Source organism: Calonectris borealis, chromosome Z, assembly GCF_964195595.1.
Source record: "Calonectris borealis chromosome Z, bCalBor7.hap1.2, whole genome shotgun sequence".
NCBI lineage: Eukaryota > Metazoa > Chordata > Aves > Procellariiformes > Procellariidae > Calonectris > Calonectris borealis.
This window is the reverse complement of record NC_134352.1, coordinates 61,292,524-61,312,575: the sequence shown is the minus strand read 5'-3', so window position 1 is coordinate 61,312,575 and position 20,052 is coordinate 61,292,524. Positions and strand designations below refer to the sequence as shown.

Sequence of the window (20,052 nt, the reverse complement as noted above, 5' to 3'; positions counted from 1 at the left end):
AGTTATTATTCTTAACTCTTGTGATGCGGGCTCTTGGAGGAAAGTTTGAATGATTTCTGTTTCTCATATAGATTATGGCTTTGAGCTGTAGTGCATAAGGGGTTTTTTGTTTTGTTTTATCTTATATTTTTTGGGTTGGTTTTTTGTTAGGGTTTTTTTTTTTTTAACAAGCAGAATTCAGAATTTTTTTGCAGGAAGGGAGAATAGCTGTCTGACAGACAAAAATATATTGTATGCTAATGCTAAAAATCGCTAGAAATACTTCCAAAAAACCCTTCCTGCTATGTTGGTTAGAAAACTGGGTCATCTCTGTGCTTCATTACTGTGGTTTGATTTATATTGCCTAATTGCAGCTAGATTTCCGGGGCTTTAGAAGTGTTCATTCCATTAGAAAAAGCAGTAGTTCTTTGTTTAAAGAAGAAGAAAAATTTCTGGCAGGAGGCAAGGAAGGCTGTAAATACTGCCTGCATGGGACCTGTTTTGTGCGTGTACATCTTCATAAAATTGTCACTGGAAAATAAATGCCTGTATGCATACTCAGAGGCCATTGTTGTGGGTCGCTGGCTGGAAGCAATTTGACTCCTTGAATAAAATACAGCAATCACTGAAGCTGGGTTCCTCAGTCCAATCTGTTTTGTTTGATATTTTTTTTTTTTAATAAGAATAGGGTGGCTGCATTCATTCTTCAAGAGAAACAGGAAAATATTTGATGAATTTGATAAAGGGACTTGGCAGGGTTTCATTTTATAATAAAACACGATTTGAAAGTTTGGATGTGTGAATCATATATCTTAGTTTCTCTTTTGTGCTCAAAGGACTTTGGAAAATAAAGTAGATACCTTTGCTCGAGGGCAGTGTAGGATAGGATGGCCAGATAAATGTTGGTCAAGCCTATGTTGGGGTGAATTTTCATTAAATTTTAGTGTGTTGAGTTCTGTATCTCATTTTGTGCTGTCAGACCTTATGGATGATGTCTCTGCGGTGATGGGCATTAATGTCAGACCAACCCTTAGCTCCCTGTTTTGGCATGCTGATAGCATATGAACAGAATGCTTGGCACAAAGAGGGGGCAGTGCAGCCCGGTGGCTTGACCGCTGCTGGTGAGCATCAAGGGCTGTTTCTGGTACATGAAAGTGGTGATTTATGATATGGGGTCTTCTGCAACACTTTTATTGGGTTTGCTGTTGTTGTGTGTGTTTGTGTTAGGGCAGCAAATCTGTGTTGTTGTGTGCAATTCCTCTGTGGATATCGGAGGTTGCAGGGAAAAAATGTGATGAAAGAGAAATTTTTAGATCGTCTCACTTCTGTAAACTTCCCGGTTGTTTGTATTAATTTTGGAGGAGACATCTGGAAACTCTGGCTCCAAGAATGTTAAAACTCACCAGGCAGCTATTAGTAAACGTACAGAGGGGAACATCTGCAGCAACCACAGGACGGCTTTCTGTGCCTCTGCTTGAGACCTAGCTTCTATGACAACTTCACTTACAAGTTATCTGTTAAGACTTTGATGTAGAAGAGAAGAGAAGCAGATGTAAGATATGATCCTTCTGAGTTATTAGTGGGTATTACAAAGCAACAGAGATACAAGTGGCTTAGCAGCTGTTTCCAGTTAGCCATGACTTCTTGTATAACTTAGTGGTGATGCTTTAATCCAGGGAGGGAAGAGTATGGGTTACTCTTCCACTAATACAATGTAAATATTTGTGCAGAAGAAAAACGATTATGCAGAGCATTATTCTGTGAGATTGTAGTTCCCAAACATAGAATCACAATGATTATCTTTAAAAAAAAAAAAAATTGAAAATTTGTTTTTGTAAGGTTAGGCACTTATGTCTCACATATACATGAGCTATCTGCATGATCTTTTCCAGGCCATTAATATCTTTATATTTCATTATTTCATCCACTTACATGCTTTCTGTTTTCACCATGCTTTCTCCCATCTTCAGATAAAGCATAGCACATTTTCTCAATTTGTCTTGTTTTCCTCATCAGTTTGTCATAATTTTCCGTTGTTCTTCCAATGCCAACCAAACTGGAGACATTTGCTTCTTTCATCCGTAGCTAAATGCTATGGATCTTACCAGTGAAGGGGAAGAATGACCAACATGACAGGCAGGCTGAGTGACGGGGAGAGCTTCTTCCGTTGGTCCAGCCTGAGAGCACTCGTGATGAGTTTTGCAAAAGATTGGGTCAGCCAGCAGCAGCAGAGCTTTTGTTTGGAGGAAAAGGTACATGATTATCAAGAACTGACACCTTTGCTTAGAGATTGAAAAAGTTTATCACTCGTTTCCTAAAAGTTAATGCAGGATCTTTTTGAGAGAGGAGATCTTGCAGTGGAAGTTTCTTCCTGAGGATATGTTACAGAAATGAGTTGATAGGCACAGATAGGGTGAGTATCTGTGAGACAAGTGTTAAGAGCATCCACTGGCAAAACATTAACTATTTGTCTTGTCTTGCTACCATTGTGGTTCAGTGATCCATGTTATGATTATGCTGGTAGACCAAGATCAAATATACATCTACAGAAGTGTATGATGACTTGTATAGTCTGTTTTTTAAGTACCTGTGATCTGGATTTGCATTCTTGTGCTTTATTTATCTGTTAAAGTGTTCTCATACTAGCTATTGAAGGAGGCAATTTTGATGAACATGTCAAAGTTCTTCCTATTCTCAGAACTTAGTTCTTGGCTTTAAGTACAATTTTCAGCAACTCGCAAAATAGCATAAGGAAAATTTAAATTAAACTTGCATCCTTCCTATTTAAAAGAGAAATCTGACTTCAGGCATCAGCTTTTTGTGTAAGGAATTAACTTTAACTTGCCAAAAGATAGTCTTAAAAGATAGAAAGAGCTTTCCCTTGCTCTTAAAGTAATACCAACAACATTCATGAATGAAGAGCCTGTAGATTCCACTTTGTGGGAGAAAGGTGAGTGAGAGGGGAGGGGGAGGTAAATAAAAGTATCCCTCTTTTTCTCTTTCCCAAATGTTATAACTCTATAGAAGGAAGCTATTTAGACGGAAATTGAAAAGTATGGATTAAAATGGCAATGAAACAGAACAGGAAAATCAATTCAACCCACATGTAAGGAGCTCAGTTGTTTTTTTTTTTCCTAGGACAGCTACCAACAAAGAAGTGAATTAATGTTGAGCTACAACAACCATTAAAAGATTATTTTCACTTCATGTTAAAAATAACGTGTCTAATAGCTGAATACAACTTACTACACTAGAGAAGAAATTTTATTCAAAGTACTGTACATATTTTTCATATGTCGCTTTCTTTTAACTCTGTGGGATTAAAGAAGATATATTCTCTATATGTTCTAATGAAAGTGTGCAAGCAGTGCAGTAACTCTTGACTGAATTGGGTACATTTTGAATATTCTTTTCAAATTTGTTTCAAACATTTGTCAGCACTAGCTGATGGCTGCAGTTGAAGAATAATGGGTTGTTTTCAGCTTTGTGAATGGTGTTTTTCAGAATGCGGACATTAGAAGCATTGAAATTCAACTTGCAAGGACTCTTCATAGCAAGAAGAGTTCTCTCAAAAGGGTTTTTTGTGGGTTGTTTGTTTTTTTGTTTTTTTTTTTTTTTTTAAAGTAGCCCACTATATCTTTAATCCTGCAAAACAGAGATTCATTGCTATAGACACAAAACCCAGGCACATTTGTATTCTTATTATGTATGTAAGGAGAATTAAAAAAGAAGCATATTCTTACAGGATGTTACGTGAATTTGTTGGCATTACAAAAAAGAAAGCAAGGAAAGCTGTTGTACTTCTCCTCCTATTACTGCCAGAGGCCTCTGTTAAGGAGAATGAGGTGAATGGCTGAGAAAATATCACAAATATACTATGTAAACGTTCACTTTCACATAAGATCTTCCTCTCTTTGGGCATGCTAACCTATTAACCTGGGCCTTTCGGCATCAAATGGCAGCTTAACCCACCCGAGAGCATTTCCCATGTTGTCATATACTATGCACAAAGATCACTTCTTGCCAATTAGGTCTACCCTACACAAGCCCCTTTATTGCTTTCAAGGTTTTTCTGCAAATTTGATTCTTCAAGCCTGTATTATATTGTGAAAAGCCCTGAAGGGCTGACTTCTGTCTTTTGCCTGGGTGACTGAAACAGGATTTGTTTTAGAGGACTTCTTAACACGTGACTTAATTAAGAGTATTCCATCAATAACTGTGTGTTTTTCCATTTCGGCATTCTTTTTTTCAATCTCCGTGGCTAAATCATTGCTAAAAGCTTTTTCAAAATCTGCCTGGCAGTGTAATTTATGATTAGACCTGAGAGGTGAAGGCTAACTCAGCAGTGTATTTCACATAAACAAGCGCTTAGAGTTGTGAGTTGGAAAGGCAACTTCTCTGGCACAGAGGCAATTTATGGCATTTTAAAAGCCTAGAGAAACTGAGACAATACAAAAAAATATCAAAGGCTGGAATATTCCATGCTCTGACTTGTAATTTTAATTCTTTTGGGGCTTTTGTTGTTCTCACATGCCAAGTTAGCAGCAAAAGCTGCAGCCTTTCTTTTAGATACATTTTGAGTTAATTTGATGATCTTTTTGTAATGCCTGAAAATCCAGCTTCCTGAAAAGAAGTGCTTGCTTTTGGACTGTCTGAACTATTCTAGGAACAGAAGCAACTTTTTCACCTCAGCAGCATGGTGCAATAAGGGGGTCAAACCCAAGTCTACCTCAGATTTTTCTCTTACAGCTTTGAAATCTAAAAAATGGCTGTGTGTGCTCCTCCCTATAAAGTATTCTGGGAAGTGCGTTGAACAGGTTAAATCCTGTCTCTGCTGGAATTGAGAATAAACTCTTACACATCTTCCAAGTCTATATTCAGTATTGGTAGCTTAGGGTTGAGACCTATTTTGTCAGTAACAAGTACATTCGGGTCCGGCATGAAGAATAGGAATACAGCTGGTTGTCTGATGGTCCTTGGCAGTCTTGGGAAAAAAATGGACTATAAGGAATGTTCTGCTGAATTTCCATGTCCTTCCTTCTCTGACCCCCAATTTCTTTGTTGAAATACGTTGTTGGGGGGTTAATTTCTTAGGATTTCAATTTTTGAATCAACTTTCTGGGCATCTGGCTTAGAATACGGTAGGGCTTCCAAACTATCCAGGAAATATTTTCATGTTAGCAAAATCTTGTCATGACAAAATGCATGTGTTAATGAGTGATTAGTGCTGAAAATAAATGGCAGTTGAGTTGAATAGGTCATTACATGAATTAGAACCATGTGACAAACACATCTGAACCGTGTATTTTGGTCAAATAGGCAGTGAAATCTCTACTTCAGACTCTTAGACTGAAATAATTTTGCTTGTCCCTTCACTTCCCCATCTAACACTTTCACTAGACTTCATTTATTTCTCAACTCACATTATAACAATGTTTTTTATGTTGAAAATAACTGGGAAACTGACTCCAGATATTTTACCAACAGATTAATGGGTAATAGCTTTGTTTCAAATAGATTTTTATTCTCTGTTTCACAGCTGAATCCATAAATAAACTTTCACAATCTGCAATTTAATCAAACTTAATCTTTCCCCCAGCACCCGCAGGAACTGCCAGTGATGCAAACATTTGGGAATTCTAATTGTATATACAGTGTTACCTAAATCCTTTCATCTTTCTCAGAGAAATTCTTTCCTGTCTGTTATCTGAAAACCAAATTACTTCAGTTAGTATCAGCTCTTCCTGAAGGGAAAAAGGCAAAGGTGATTTTTTTTTTTTTTTTAAAAATACAGATTTACTAATGCTCTTATTATTTGCTGGAAGCTAAGTCTTCTTGCTTTCTTTACTGTGTGCACTTACAGATACTTATAGATGTACTTTGTTTTTCTATACGATATACACTTGCAACATTTATTAAATTTTTTAATTACATCTTTATTGCAGTTGGAACTTTCCGATATAGGTGTTCACTTTGATTCTTTAAAACTCTGAGAGGACACGTTTTGCATTTAGGGTTACTATACCTAACTCACATGACTGAGAGTAAAGGTATTTTCAATTATGTATGTAACAATAAAAGCACTTGGCACTTGACAGTCTAGAAAGAAATGGAGGTTCTCAACAAGTATATTTTACTTTCCAAGAGCCCAGAGAAGCCTCCAACAGAGGCATCCTTTCATTAATCCCATGTCAGGATTTAGTGTCTGATGTTCTGATTTCAAAAGTGCTCTGCCTCCAGAAAGCATCCTGCAATAAAATTCATGTCTTGAAGATAAGACCAACAGGCTGAAACAAAGTAGATTGCTGGAACTGGATGACTAAACCAACTGGAAGCTCATTCTTTGAGAGCTTGCTTGGACAGTCTGTGCATATTTAGTTTTTTTAAATGTGCATGTGTAGCTGCAATTTCTAACTATTGAGCTCCCTTGAGGAAATGAGCTTTGAGATGGGATTTGGAGGATAGTCATGGTAGATGAGGTCAGGAAGAGAGTTCGGGCCAAAAAGGCCCTGAATGCAGCATAAGAAAAATGTGATGCAAGAATCTCTCATTCTTGCTGCAGACTGCTCAGTGTGTGGTGAGGTTTTTGTTATTTTTCCTTTTTCCCCCAGCACACAAGTCTAATCTGTCAGCTGGTGTGATGAATGGTGCTAGTCCGTAGCTGGAGAGCAGTGTGGCAAGCCCTTCCCCGCTCCTGGACACTTCATGCTGCAGATCTGTGATGCAGACCCAGCTCTGTCCAGGAGGATCATGGAGGGGGGAGGGAGAGAGCAAGAGAGACATACAGCTGGATCAGTACGTCTGTGAAATAAAGGACTGAACTTTGGGAAGCTAAGTTGTGCATGTCTTTCTGCATGCTCCAGGGTAGTCAGTAGCTTCATGTTTACAATTAGCATCCTTGCACCGAGCCCATGGCGTAGGGGAATCTGCCCTCCCCAGGTCTCTTTGAAACTTTGGGAAGTCTTGCCCAGCACCAGGGTTCTCCGACGGGTGTCTTAGGGCTGGTGAGACTACGAGGCTTCTGGTGTGCCAGCACCAGGGTCACTGGCTCTGGTCACAGCAGCCCTCCTGCTCAGTGTTGGAGCCAAACGAAGGCTAGGCTGTTTCATCCGGAGCCAGAAGTGTTGCTTCTCTGACCACCTCGCTGCTGTTACTTTCAAATGCAAGCATTACAACTGGGAGCTGGATCACTGACTCCTTTTTTGAGATGGGTTTAAATGTATATTTTTGCAAGAATTGTTAGGGTTTGGGCTTGGGGTGGGGTTGGCAGCCTGTTGTTAGGAAAAAATTGGTAGAAAGAAAACTCTTGAAAACTTTGTCTGGAGTATAGTGTCTGAATACAAGTTCAGTTGTAATGTGGGTAAAGGAGAAAGAACTCTTTAATGAAAACAGAAGGATTATTTTTCTAGTTTTAATCTTGAAGTGGGCGTGGTGCCCACTGGGTACAATTGGACCAGTGTGACTGAACTACAGAAAAATAAGAGAGACTAAGTAAAACGATATTGTTTTTAAACAGCATAGATATGAGACAAACAATAAAGCTGAGTTCTTTGTGGAGAATATACTGCACACCAGCCTGTGAGTCACTGAAACATTGCTGAAGTGAAATAATTTCAGCACATGACTCCAGAGTTGTGACTGTGAATGAAAAAATATCAATAGTTTTGTCATCTTTTCTGGAAGAGGCTTCTGTTTCTAGGGACCCTAATTGGTGGAGAGGTTTAAGCAATTGTTGTGAAACATTGCTTGTCTATAAACAGACATAATGGCTTAGCTTTAGGTAAGCCAACAGCGTTCTTGCTTCTAAAGCTTTGATACGTCATGCTGTAATTTTTGTGATAAATATCCTTCAACTTGTGATGCTGAAGGCCATTATCTAAAAAGAAGGGGGAAGGCTTGCTTTCCTCCCCACTTACTCCTTGTTTTGTGGTCCTGTTCTCTTCCTACTGCCAGCTGGGGTGCTTCTCATCCTCACTGGGAGCCAGTTCAACTTGCTGGCTGAGAAGATGCCTGTGTGGTTGCTTCCTGGGTTTTCTTTCCTCCCCTCCTCTTCTGAGTTAACTTTTTGCTGGGTTGGTGGATTCAATCACCCCATGGAGGGAGCCAGTGGCCATCAGAATGGTCAAGGGAAGTGGAAGGAAAATATACCTGGGAATGGGAAGAAAAAGGTCAGATTTAAACTCCAAGCAATCCCTGCTAGGCTGGCTCAGCTATAGCATCTAAGTTCACTCTTCACAATAGTGCATGTGGACATTTTAAAGTAGCATTGCAGATGCAGCATGTGGTAGCTTTAAGAATGCTGTTATACAGATTTTTAAAAGGTAAGGAAATGCTGGATTTGAGGTTGCTTGTGCAAAATAAATTCTGTACAGTTCTAGGTGCTTTTCACCTCTTATCATTAACACCCTGTTACTCTCCCTGAATAAGCTGGTTGGGGTGCCCCCTGGACAGACCCTATCTGTTCCTTCATCAGTGAGTCCTATCTCCCTGATCCAGACTCTCCATCTTCTTCCAGCTCACTTCATTCCTTCAGCCCACCCAGTCTCCAGCCATGGTGCGGTTGTTGTTATTGTTCGTGTGTGTTTGTTTGGTGCATTGTTGTTTTGGGTTCATTTTTTAAAGCTCTTTCACTGTTTCCTTCCAAAGCAAACCCCCAGCCTGGCCCTCTGCATAGCCCAGTCACTGGCAGAAGAGAGAAAAGCATGCCCTGTCTTCAGCTCTGATTCCAGCTCTGGTCCATCATGGTGCACAACTGATTGAAATCACATGTTGTCCCCTGGGGATGGTGACTCTACTCTGCTTTTCTGGTCAGGACTCCGGCTTGAGGGAAAGGTGTGCAAAGTGAGGGTGCAATCTGTGGAGGTTTGAGTCACTAGACAAACTTAGGAAAGGCTTACAACTGCCAAATCAGTTGTAGATGTGCACCCTTCAAAATCACATACTAGCTAATGAATTGAGGATTTTATCCCCTATTACAAATCTTACTTCTCTATCACGCTAACAGGCATTTGAAATCTGTCAGGAATGTCTTTCCTTCTTGAAGAAAAGGTCACCAGAAGCTTTTAATGCTGAAAAATGTACCTTCATTTTCTAAAACATCTGAACTGTTTGGCTGAAACTTGTGCAAGAAAATTCAGCCTCAGGCAGGCATCTGGTGTGGAAAGTTTCAGCCCAAACTGCTATTTTGGCAAAGTTGTAAGCAATGAAAATGTGTTTTAAGAGTGGAAAGTGTTGAATAATTTCTCTACTAAGGCAAAACTTACATTTTGGTGGATAAAGGGAACCTGTGCTGGAGTTTTAGGCTGAACTGCAACAACTTTCATTCCCCTTTCCTGTGAGGGGAAGCCCTTACCCAGCTTGAAATTCTCCAACAAACAACTGTGTCGGTTGAACTTTTTTCTAACAACACTTACGTAGTTACTTTTTGCAGCCTTAGCTATTACCAAGTGAAATGTGGAGAAGCTCTGTGCTAGCATAACTAAAACTTCAGGAGGAATATCCTTGAGTTGTGATGGCGTACAAAGCTTTTCTTGCAGGTTCCCGCAGCGCACTGCTAATGCCGCCAGGAAGCCAAGAAGCAGATTGTGTTATGGGATTCCATTTTATAATTAGTTCTGGACTGTTTTGAGCATGTGCATCACCTGGACTGGAAGTTACTCTAAAACCCCTTGGGCGTCTTGCGTCTGCTCCCAGAGGAGGTGTTCTGGAAACACAATGACTGCCCTGCACATCCCTTTTTGATTTGGTTGATTTATTGTCCTGTAGTTTATAGGCTGGCCATGTGAAGGGCATGAATCCCCAGTTTGACTGATTGCACCATAAAAGAAAGCTCTTTTCAGATCACCCTGGAATTCTTACCACTCTTCTGTCCAGCCATGCGAGCTTACCCCAGCCACAGCTGCTTTTGTAGCTCTTGCTGTAACTTGAAACTGGGAGAAAAGTAGAGAAAGTCTGTATACAGATTTTTGAATGTTAACCCCACAAAGGAGTTTTTCTGTTCCGTTCTGTTTTCTTATGGCTCTATGCAGCAGTGCAGTTGTTTTTACAAGTACCCTAATTAGGTTGTGTTTCATATTTAAGGACAAAATTGTTGGATAAAACATCCATCTATTAAAGGTTTACGCACTGTTTGTGAACCCTGTTTCTAGGATCCTGGTTGTATTACTTACCTCAGTTAATACCATATTCTATACTACTCTTTCATATGAACTAAGACTCCTTGGATCTTCCCTCATGTGTCACATTTTTAAGATCTCTGGCAGTTCTTGTTGCTGTCCTCTGGTCTCTCTTGTCTTGTCTACATCTTTTGCTAAAGTGTAAAGTAAAAAGCTGGATGCATTGAAAGTGTGTGGAATCATTTCCTTATGTGTCCTGTAAGAGTACCGACACATCCTTGTATTAGAAGTTTTTAGTTTTGCTTTTGTCATCTTGTCATGCTTTTGACTCCTACTCAGTTGCGACCCATTTTACAGTCGGATCCTTTTCTGTAGTACTGCTAGCTGTTTTTCACTCTCTATTTATAGACTTGATTTCTCTTTCTTGCTACTTGCCCTCATTGAATGTTGTCTTTTTCGATTTCATGCTATTTTATGTTGTACTTTCAAGAAATAAGTAGTGTTCTGTGTTACAACTATGCCCAGATTCCTGTATGCTTCAATTATTTTTTAAAAACAAAAGCAAAACTTCATTCATCATCTCCTTCCAATTGAGAAGGGGAGAATGGGACAATTTTGAAGTAGGGCTCGTTCTCGTCCCTTCCCCCTCACCCCTTTTTTTTTTCCTTTACCAGAAACATTCCAGATCTGTCTGTCTGCAATTTTCTGGACATCTGAGCGAATACATACATTCTTGAGATACAGCAAAAGGTTATCTCCTTCTCATGTACCATTTCTGGCTGAGAAAGCAGCAAACTGTTCCAAAATGCATCAGTATTCTATTATTGCACTTTTACTCATTTCTCATTGGTGTCAGTTGATTCATAGTCCTTGATATGTACAAAGGCTTCAAGTTCATTGTGTTTATGATATGTAATTACTATAGGCAGGTCCAATTACTGACTTCTATTTCAGTGAGATGCCTCTTGACTTCCTCTACTTAAGATCATGTCTCCCTTACAGTGAGACGTCATAAGGGTTACCCTTGACTTAATCAGTTTTAGCTCACTGTATTTTTTTCATTGTCTTTTCAGTTGTGTCTGTTTCTTTGGAATGCAGTCTTGGAAAGCCCCTAATTGTTTGTACCTTCTGATAGCTGCTTGGTGGACTTACTGTAAACCGCTGTCTCACCTCACAATATTGCAACACAGCACAATAACTTTTTGACATAGATAGTCTTCTGGTGTTACAGCATATATGGGCAATGTGAATATAAGGGAAGTATCGGTTTTAATTGTGAAGAGGAAAAACAAGCATCCCTGTTTTTTGGAGAGGGCTGGTGCTCAGCCTTGTCGTGGTCAAAACATTGAAGTCAGGATGTGACAGACACGCAGTGATACATTCACCCTCAACTAAGTTTCTCCATTACCTGTTTTCTTTAAGAAGCTGTTTCCCAGTGATTTCATGATACATGTTTATTCTTCTGAACTTTTAAAAGGTCACTCATCATTTCAAGGGCTCTCTCAGATGATTAGTAATCAGTCTCTCACTTCCTGAATTCCAGCCGATCTAAGTGAAAACATAGTAACTGAGTCAGTTTGTTGTTTTGTTTCCAAGATTACAGTTGTAGATGCATGTTAATGCTCAAAAGCAGCTCATATTCCTGTGATCGAATAGCAAGGCATGGAAACGGTGAGTTCATAAACTGTTGGCGATGAAGTTAGAATTTTTAAATGATACTGAGCATTTCTAAGTATATCCTATGAAATCTGTATGCTCAGGAAAAAAAAAATCTGTGCAAATATATTTACCGTTTCAAAAGTTTTGCTGTAGTTGAGAAGTCTGATATATCTACAGCCTTGATGTTGTGTATTAGTTTCTTCTGGGAACCAAATTCAAACAATGTCACTAACGAAAGGGATTTGTGTCTTAATATTCTGGTGGGTACATGAAAGCATTTTACCAGCTGAAGGATCAGTGACATAGTCTGTATTTGTTTTGTGCTTTAAGCCACAGTTTTATTTTAACTAGGAGCTAAATAATATTATGCATGACAAGTTACTGCAGGATATATCTAGTAAATCTTCTCAAAATAAAACAAAACAAAACACACACCCCCATCACTCCTCCCCAGTGAGCATTGCCTGGATTTTGTTGTTGGAATCAAATGGGCTTTAGTTTCTTGCTTTCATGGCTGGGAGAAAAAAAAGTGAGTGGGGTGTGTTCTCTATTTTCTCCCTGTCTGGTTTTTACAGTGCATCTGTTTGACAGCATGCATAACAGTTTATCAGTATTGGAATAACACTTACCTCCCTGAGATACTGTGTGGTAGAGTATGACTTTGAATTAATTTAGATGTACGTGTAGTAGTATTGTCAGACTTAAAAATCTGCTCTATGCTAATGCTTAATTTTATCAAGTTAAATATAAGTATTTTTTAAAAGATATGTTCTTTATATGCTCCTTACTTAATCAACTGAATTTATAGTATGTTTTTAAAATCAGCATAGCTTTTAAGAAAGGTGCAGTAATGGAAGTGTTGCAATATCCCCTGTTTTTCACTATCAATGCAAATACGACTTTTGTCTGCCAAAGCAGGGAGGGAAAAAAGGCATATAGAAGTTTTCTGTGTTAATTGTTTCCATGCCTTATGTGTCTTACCAAGGCATTGCTTGTTCTTGAGTGATTAACTACCACATAAATACAGTACTAACAAACCTAAACGAATGCTTTTTTCTCTGCTGTCTGAGAAAGCAGAAGAGAAAATGGACAAGTCATCCTTGTTTTTCTCAGTATGATGCTGCTAAACAGTTATTTTTGAACAGTTTCAAACCCAAGCTTACAATAATTCCTGCCTTCTAAGCAATATTTGTATTCACTCATCATGATCATAAGGGCATGAATCTGCAGTGTGATGTAAGACTGCTATGAGTCCTAGCAGCTGTATGGAACTCTTGAATGCTTTGCTCCCTCAGTTATAAGAGTTTCAATGGTAGCCTACCCTTAAGAAACTGAGTTGTTTGGGGTCTGATAAAGGGATGTAACCAGTTTTAGCCTAACTCAAGTAGTCCTCGGCAGCATTCTTCTGTGCATATCTTCCTAGTATTTTCAGGAGACAAAATATAGTTTAAGTTGCATGGAGGGGTATCTGCCTGCTTGTCCCAAGACCATTCTTGATCTTTTGCTCCCAAAGGAATAACAGTTTAAGCTTTGGATTTTAGCCTGTCATTCTAAAGAAGCACACCGTGGAAAGATTAGGCTTATTTCCATAAGAGAATTGCTTACAAGAGTTCATAGGTGTCCTGTTTCTTGGTCTTAGTTGAGACTGGGCTGATTTGCCCCCCACCCTAGTACTACATTCTTCAATGTTGAAAGGTTACTTCTATGTTTGATAAATTCCAATCTTCTGTATTAAACTTCTTTTTACAAATTCCCCAAGAGTTTTCAAAGGTTAAGCCATCACTGACCATTCTTTTGCACACATTTCAATTATCTGCCATTCTTTTACAGCTTCTTACGTAATTCAGTATCGTATTTCCAAAATTTAACATTTTTATTGTAAGACTTCTGGTTATGTAATTTTTTGTACTGCTGAGTGGTATAAAGCATCTGCAACTCAGAGGCACTTGGAGCGAGGACACTTCTTGTGTCAAACCCACCCCAGGTCAGGCAGAGCTTATATTTCTCCAGTGTTGTCAAGAAGCGGTGGTGATGCTGAGCTGCCCTGCTGGATTTCCTTGGAGAATGGCACAGGCTTTCTGAGGTGGCTTTCAGCAGCTGGGCTCTTGGAGGACGAATGAATGCATCAGTCTCCACACTGGTGCAACTGAATGTCCATAATTTCTATTGTTCCTCTTCATATTTTAGCACACTCTTATCATCTTTGAGTATAGTAGTATTGTATTGACCTTCTCTTACGCATGCAGCTTTCCCGCGCAGGTTATTATAACAGCCTGTGTTTGTGTTCCCATAGTGTGCTTTGTTCCACCACGCTCTTCATCTCACCAGCTGATTCCTATTTCTGTATTTTCTTTTTAACCATATTTGCATAAAGACATGGATGTTTTACTGTTACTTTCCTTCCTCACCAACTCGCAACTGATCCAGATTTATTTTTAGTATTTCAGCTTATCTCTTCCTTGCATTTGCTTGTGGTGTAAGTACATTCTGCTTATTGTTTCTTTTTATAGCTTCCTGTAAAAAAAAAAAAATCCTTAAACATAAATAGGGGTTTGAAAACAAGGGAGAGGATTGTTTCACTAGGTATAACCGTGACCAGCATGTTAGTTTTACATTTCAGATACAATCTAACCTAACCTGTCACGTTTGTTTGGGTTTTTTCCTACAAACCAACTGACTTGCCAAGTACCTTTTTATACTACCTTATTGTAACAGCTCATAAAGAAACGAAAATCTGGTACACAAAAGTTTTTCACGTTTGGGGAAAGGAGCTATATGCATTCTTGTTCTTCATGCAGCATATTTCATTGCAGTTCCAATTGCTTTTAAGCCCTCATGCGTACAAGACTGTGTCTGTGCAATAACAAAGAGAATCAGGGCTGCGCACATACTGCAAGCATATGGCACTTGAGTGCAATGTTGCTGTGCAGCTACGTTGCTGCACAGTTCCTGCAGTTTCTTATTTCAACCTGCAGTTGGGAGACAAGATGTTGGGCGTGTCCTAGGTAAACAGACTCTTCTCAAACTCTTCAAAACGCTTTAGAGTTTTTCTGATAATTTTATGTTAACCCCATTGAAGTGAATACTGATGTTCTTCTTTGGTAACTATGTATTTTGAAAAAGCATTCAAGAGTTCAGTACAGCTGCTAGGACTCACAGAAGTCTTATATCACACTACAGATTCATGCCCTTATGATCATGATGAGCAAATATGAAAATTGCTTAGAAGGCAGGAATTATCCTAAGCTTGGTTTTGAAACTGTTCAAAAATAACTGTTTAGCAGCACCATACTGAGAAAAACAAGGATGACTTGTCTATCTAATATCTTCTGCCTTTTATATCCCTTTCCCTGAATAGGATAGCAGATTTTGATTGTAGTGAAAAAGGAACAATGTAGTTCTTTCCTTTCTTGGGAAAAACATGTGCAGTAAACAAATGTGAGTGTTCTTGTAGTCAGTGACCCACACCTGGAACACAGAGGAGCACAGCTGCCATTCATCTCCTGCAGCAATTTGTGTAGGTCTCTTCCAGTCCAGAGAAGATAAGCCTGTGAATTTTGGTAAAAGATAAGCTGTGTTTTTTAGTGCTCTATCCAGAGCTGCTCAGGCAGCATCTTAAAATATGGCTGCAAAAAGACTCAATACCAAAGCAGTGCAGATGCCACCAGCAATGAAACCAGTGGCGACAGCTCCACTACCAAAGCCTGGTATGTGTTAAGTTTTTCCAAATACAAAGGTGAACAATCTCGGCCCTACAAGGGCAGAACCAGTAAGGGCACAGGGCACAAACTGCAGCTGGGAAAGGACTGCCTGCTGCTGAGAGCGGGCACAGCACTACCCTAGCTGCGCATGTGTACCAACCGGCTTCTGGGCACATCCCCAGGAGCGTGTGCTTTAAGAATCTCTCATCTCTGTCTTACAACAAAGCCCTCTTTCTAGGAGAGCTACAGAAGAATCTAGATTTTGCAACAGCGATTATGTCATCTCAAGTCACTTGGTATTTTCACAGCTTCAATTCAGATGAGATCATTATCCAAATGATGAGTCAGTCCAGTTAAATGTTTTGGCATGTTCTGGCTCTGCCGCAAATGGACCAGGCTTCACCAAAAAGCTTTGAGAGCTTCTACTCTGTTACTCCTGTGCCATTTTGATAGCTCAGAGAATACACAGACAAAAGTGATTCCAGGAGCAAGGACTCAAATGGTTGGTTCAGCCTGTTTGTGTTTTTTTTTTAACTTGGAAAGCTCTGGTTTACCTTAGTGCAGAAAGTGTAGCGTACACCAACCAGTGTATTTTTGGAAAATATGCAGAACACCAAACTGATCTGCGAACTCTTATTGTAGACAATGAATTCAAGTTTAAAAGAAAAACAATACCCCAAAGAAATAACCTCTTACTTTTTTAAAGATGGCATTCACTGAACACAGATTAATTGATTTTGTGTCCAATTTCATGTAGAATTGTATTCTCTGTCATATAGATAACAAAGGGGAGCCTGCTGTGCCATTTTGGCGCAATAGATGCCAAATTGATGATCTCCTGCGTGTGTTGCAGACACTACTCACACAACAGTGCTTGGAGACTGGCAGGGTACTGGATGTGCATGCAAGCTGCTTTGTTTCCACTTTGATTTATTCAGTGGGTTGTTGAATTTGTGACAGATTGTTTTTTTTCTTAATGCTTTGAGATTATGATAATTTTTGAAGTTCAGCTTTTTATATAGGTATTTTTACTGGTTAACGCTAAATAAAATAAGAACTCTGGTGTCCCATAATCTTTTCTCTGCTATAATGAAAAATAGATAAATCTCCTGATTCAACTTTTATGCAGGAAGAATGGAAGGTTATTTTATAAGAAGAGAATGTTTCCAAGCTTTTTGTACGATACATGTACAAGATAAAACTTTAACTGTGTCAAATAGCAAGATTTTGCGTATTATCAGAGATCTGAAGCTTAGTAATGGTAGCATTCATTGGAAAGCATTTCAGTACATTAAGCAATGCTTCACTGAAAACAAAACAAAACCCTGCTGGCAAAGGAAACTAGCTGCAGAGATTATAGCATTGGCCTTTTGCTCTCTCACATGCATGTTTTTGTCCTCTCCACGTTTAGATAGTCTGTTCTGGTTTTTTCTTTCTTTTCACTCACTTGCTGCTTTGGACCAATCTCATAACTTTTTTACTCAACAGTGAGAGGACATAGCGCTAAGTATCTTGAAAAAGAAAAAAAAAAAAGATAAAATACTTATTTGCTCAGTATATACCATTTTAGGCTCAAATGGTTTTGATTATTTGGTTGCTCTATCTGAACTATTAATTCTGCGGTCTTAACATAACCAAATAGACAAAGACTGGCAGAAGAGCATGTTCTGCCCACCTGAGATAGAGATAAATGTGCAGCTATATGAACTAGAAAGTTTCTTCCAGAACATATCTGAGAGCCGGCTGAACATGAGCCAGCAGTGTGCCCAGGTGGCCAAGAAGGCCAACGGCATCCTGGCCTGTATCAGAAATAGTGTGGCCAGCAGGAGTAGGGAGGTGATCGTGCCCCTGTACTCAGCACTGGTGAGACCGCACCTCGAATACTGTGTTCAGTTTTGGGCCTCTCACTACAAGAAGGACATTGGGGTGCTGGAGCATGTCCAGAGAAGGGCAACGAAGCTGGTGAAGGGCCTGGAGCACAAGCCTTATGAGGAGCGGCTGAGGGAACTGGGACTGTTTAGCCTGGAGAAGAGGAGGCTGAGGGGAGACCTCATCGCGCTCTACAACTATCTGGAAGGAGGTTGTAGCAAGGTGGGTGTTGGTCTCTTCTGCCAAGTAACTGGCGATAGGACGAGAGGAAATGGCCTCAAGTTGCGCCAGGGGAGGTTTAGACTGGATATTAGAAAAAATTTCTTCACTGACAGGGTTGTCAAGCATTGGAACAGGCTGCCCAGGGAAGTGGTTGAGTCACCATCCCTGGAAGTATTTAAAAGACGTGTAGATGGGGTGCTTAGGGACCTGGTTTAGTAGTGGACTTGGCAGGGTTAGGTTTATGGTTGGACTTGATGATCTTGGAGTCTTTTCCAACCTAAATGATTCTATATGTGTTTGAGGAAAATATTGTGAACAGGAATATATGCAAGTGGTGGCACTGTGCACAACTGAAGCTGTGACACTGAAAGACCTTTGTGGATTCGTGAGATAAGATTCTGAGTAAAATTCTGATAAATGTTTAAATAAATATCTGGTCTGCATGACCATATTTTCTTTCCATTTTATAAATGCTGTTAATGATTTATTCAGATCTGCTTAATTTTGTCCCTGATGAAATGAGTTCGTTTTCTAGGAGAGCATTTATTAGGAAATGGAAAATAAGTTTATAATTTTAAAGAACTAACTAATGCTAATAATTGCCATTATCAATTTACAAAATGCAGTGCACTGTTTAGAATTGTTTTGAAACAGCAAGTTGCATGATGGACAGTTAATTAAACTGTTTCTTGTACTCTGTACATACACTGTACTTCTGATTTTGCACTGAAGTTCTATATATAGAGCTTGAAATGCAGCAATGAGTTTTAATAGGTAATCTTATATTTAAAGATAATTTTCAGAATCCAATTAAATGTTTGAAATTTACAGAGCAGACAGATTTTCTTAAAGCTGGTAGTAAGCAGGGACGACTTCTTAGTAATAGATGTCTATCTAGGCATTGTGAGATCTTCAGATATGCAGGTTTGATTTTGATTTATTTGCATTTCCCAAGGGGAAGACATAATCAAGAGTTTTCCAGCTTTTGGCAATAGTACAATCAGATGCTACGTTTACACTAGTTTGTAGACTCCATTTGCTTTCAAAAGGATTAATGACAGTGAAAGCTTTAAAAAGAAAACTCACCAACCCAATACATAAAAAGGCTTTCTGTCCTGAAGTAAGTCCGCTCCCTATAACCTTGTGCGACCTGTTGAATATATATGTCCTATAGCTTTGTTCTCTTCAGTAAGGTATGCACATGGGCAGAATCATCCCCTATAGGTGTTATGACTGAAATTATGTTTTTCTCTGAAGTACAAGTAGAAAAGGCTAGCCGTAGAGGTAAGTTTATTTCTTGCAGGTGAATTTGTATTTCCTGATATGATGGACAAGCTGTTGTGGGATGTTGCTATGGGAATTACCTATTTCAACAGTGAATACTGTAGGAAAAAATTACAGTTTACTAACAAAACTGTTTCTCAGTGACCAGGAAAATCAAAGATACTGTGGGAGATATGATAATTTCATTTGGTATCATTCGTCAATGGTCATACTTGGTGGAGAAGAAGCAGTACTTTTGCAGGCGGCGTGTCAGGGCTGGAGAATCAAAGTGACAGAGGAATAGCTGAGGTTTGTGTTTGAAGGATGACAAGAAAAGTGGTTGGTACAGTGTGTGACACTGAGGAATATATCAAACCCCCAAAGATTTAGGGGGATTTGTAATGGCAGCATTCAGGTTCAGTTGCCAGTGTTGCTACACACTTTGTTATATGACTGAGAAACATCTCATCTGGAAAACTGAGGTGGTTAATAATGCCTTCTTCCTTTCATTTTTCCTATGTATGTAGATGGTAGGAAGGTGTAGCACTACCTTACCTATATACATATCCCCACACAGATCCAGTTTTAGTTTGCTCCATTAAGTGCTGCTGTGACACAAACCACAGGACGTCAGCGGCAGAGGGATGATAGAGCATTTCCAGAGAAAGTGAAGCTGAGAAAGATGCAGATGGTTTTTCCCTCTAGCCCTGTTACGCTTTTAAAAATTTTTATTAGTTACTCATTTTCACAGTTGTATGCATTTTAAGGACAGAACAGAACTGTTATCAATACCTAGTCTAGCAAGTCAAAATGCATAAAACAAGCCAGAATTTGGTGGCTCAGCTTGTAGAAGTATGTCCAATCTTGGCTTTAGAATTGAGTCCAGTTGCTAAAATAAATCATCTGTTTCCTTTTGTTTCTTGCTCTAAAACGAGGTTTCCAGAATTTGAATTATTAGTCTAGATTTTTCCAATCTCTTTGCAGTGAGCTTCCATTGTAGAGTTGAACAGAACACAGCAACCCTGTAATTATTAATTAATGAAATATGCCGTATCAGAAACATCTCATTTCAGTTCTTCTTTCTTGGCCATGGTTAAATGGTTAGCCATTAATAATGGTTAAAGCTCGCGTTCAGTGAATGTTTGCAGAGATATCATATGTCTGTGTTTCTGTGAGTACATTGCCTTTTCCCAGAGTAGATAAAAGGATTTTCATGCACTTTTTTCAAGTTTTCTGTGGTGTGT

At 39.2% G+C, this 20,052-nt stretch overlaps 1 protein-coding gene across 2 annotated transcripts in view; it reads left to right on the top strand.

Moving 5' to 3' along the window:
• Positions 1-20,052, top strand: part of LHFPL2 (LHFPL tetraspan subfamily member 2) — a 66,827-nt gene that overhangs the window by 16,377 nt on the left and 30,398 nt on the right. The window contains exon 1 of one of the 2 annotated variants that reach the window (XM_075138397.1): positions 11,707-11,765. The exons of the other annotated variant lie outside the window; for it this stretch is intronic. The gene's annotated coding sequence lies outside the window, so the exon portion shown is untranslated. Of the gene's footprint in view, positions 1-11,706; positions 11,766-20,052 lie in introns of those variants that run through there. 2 annotated transcript variants of the gene reach the window in all.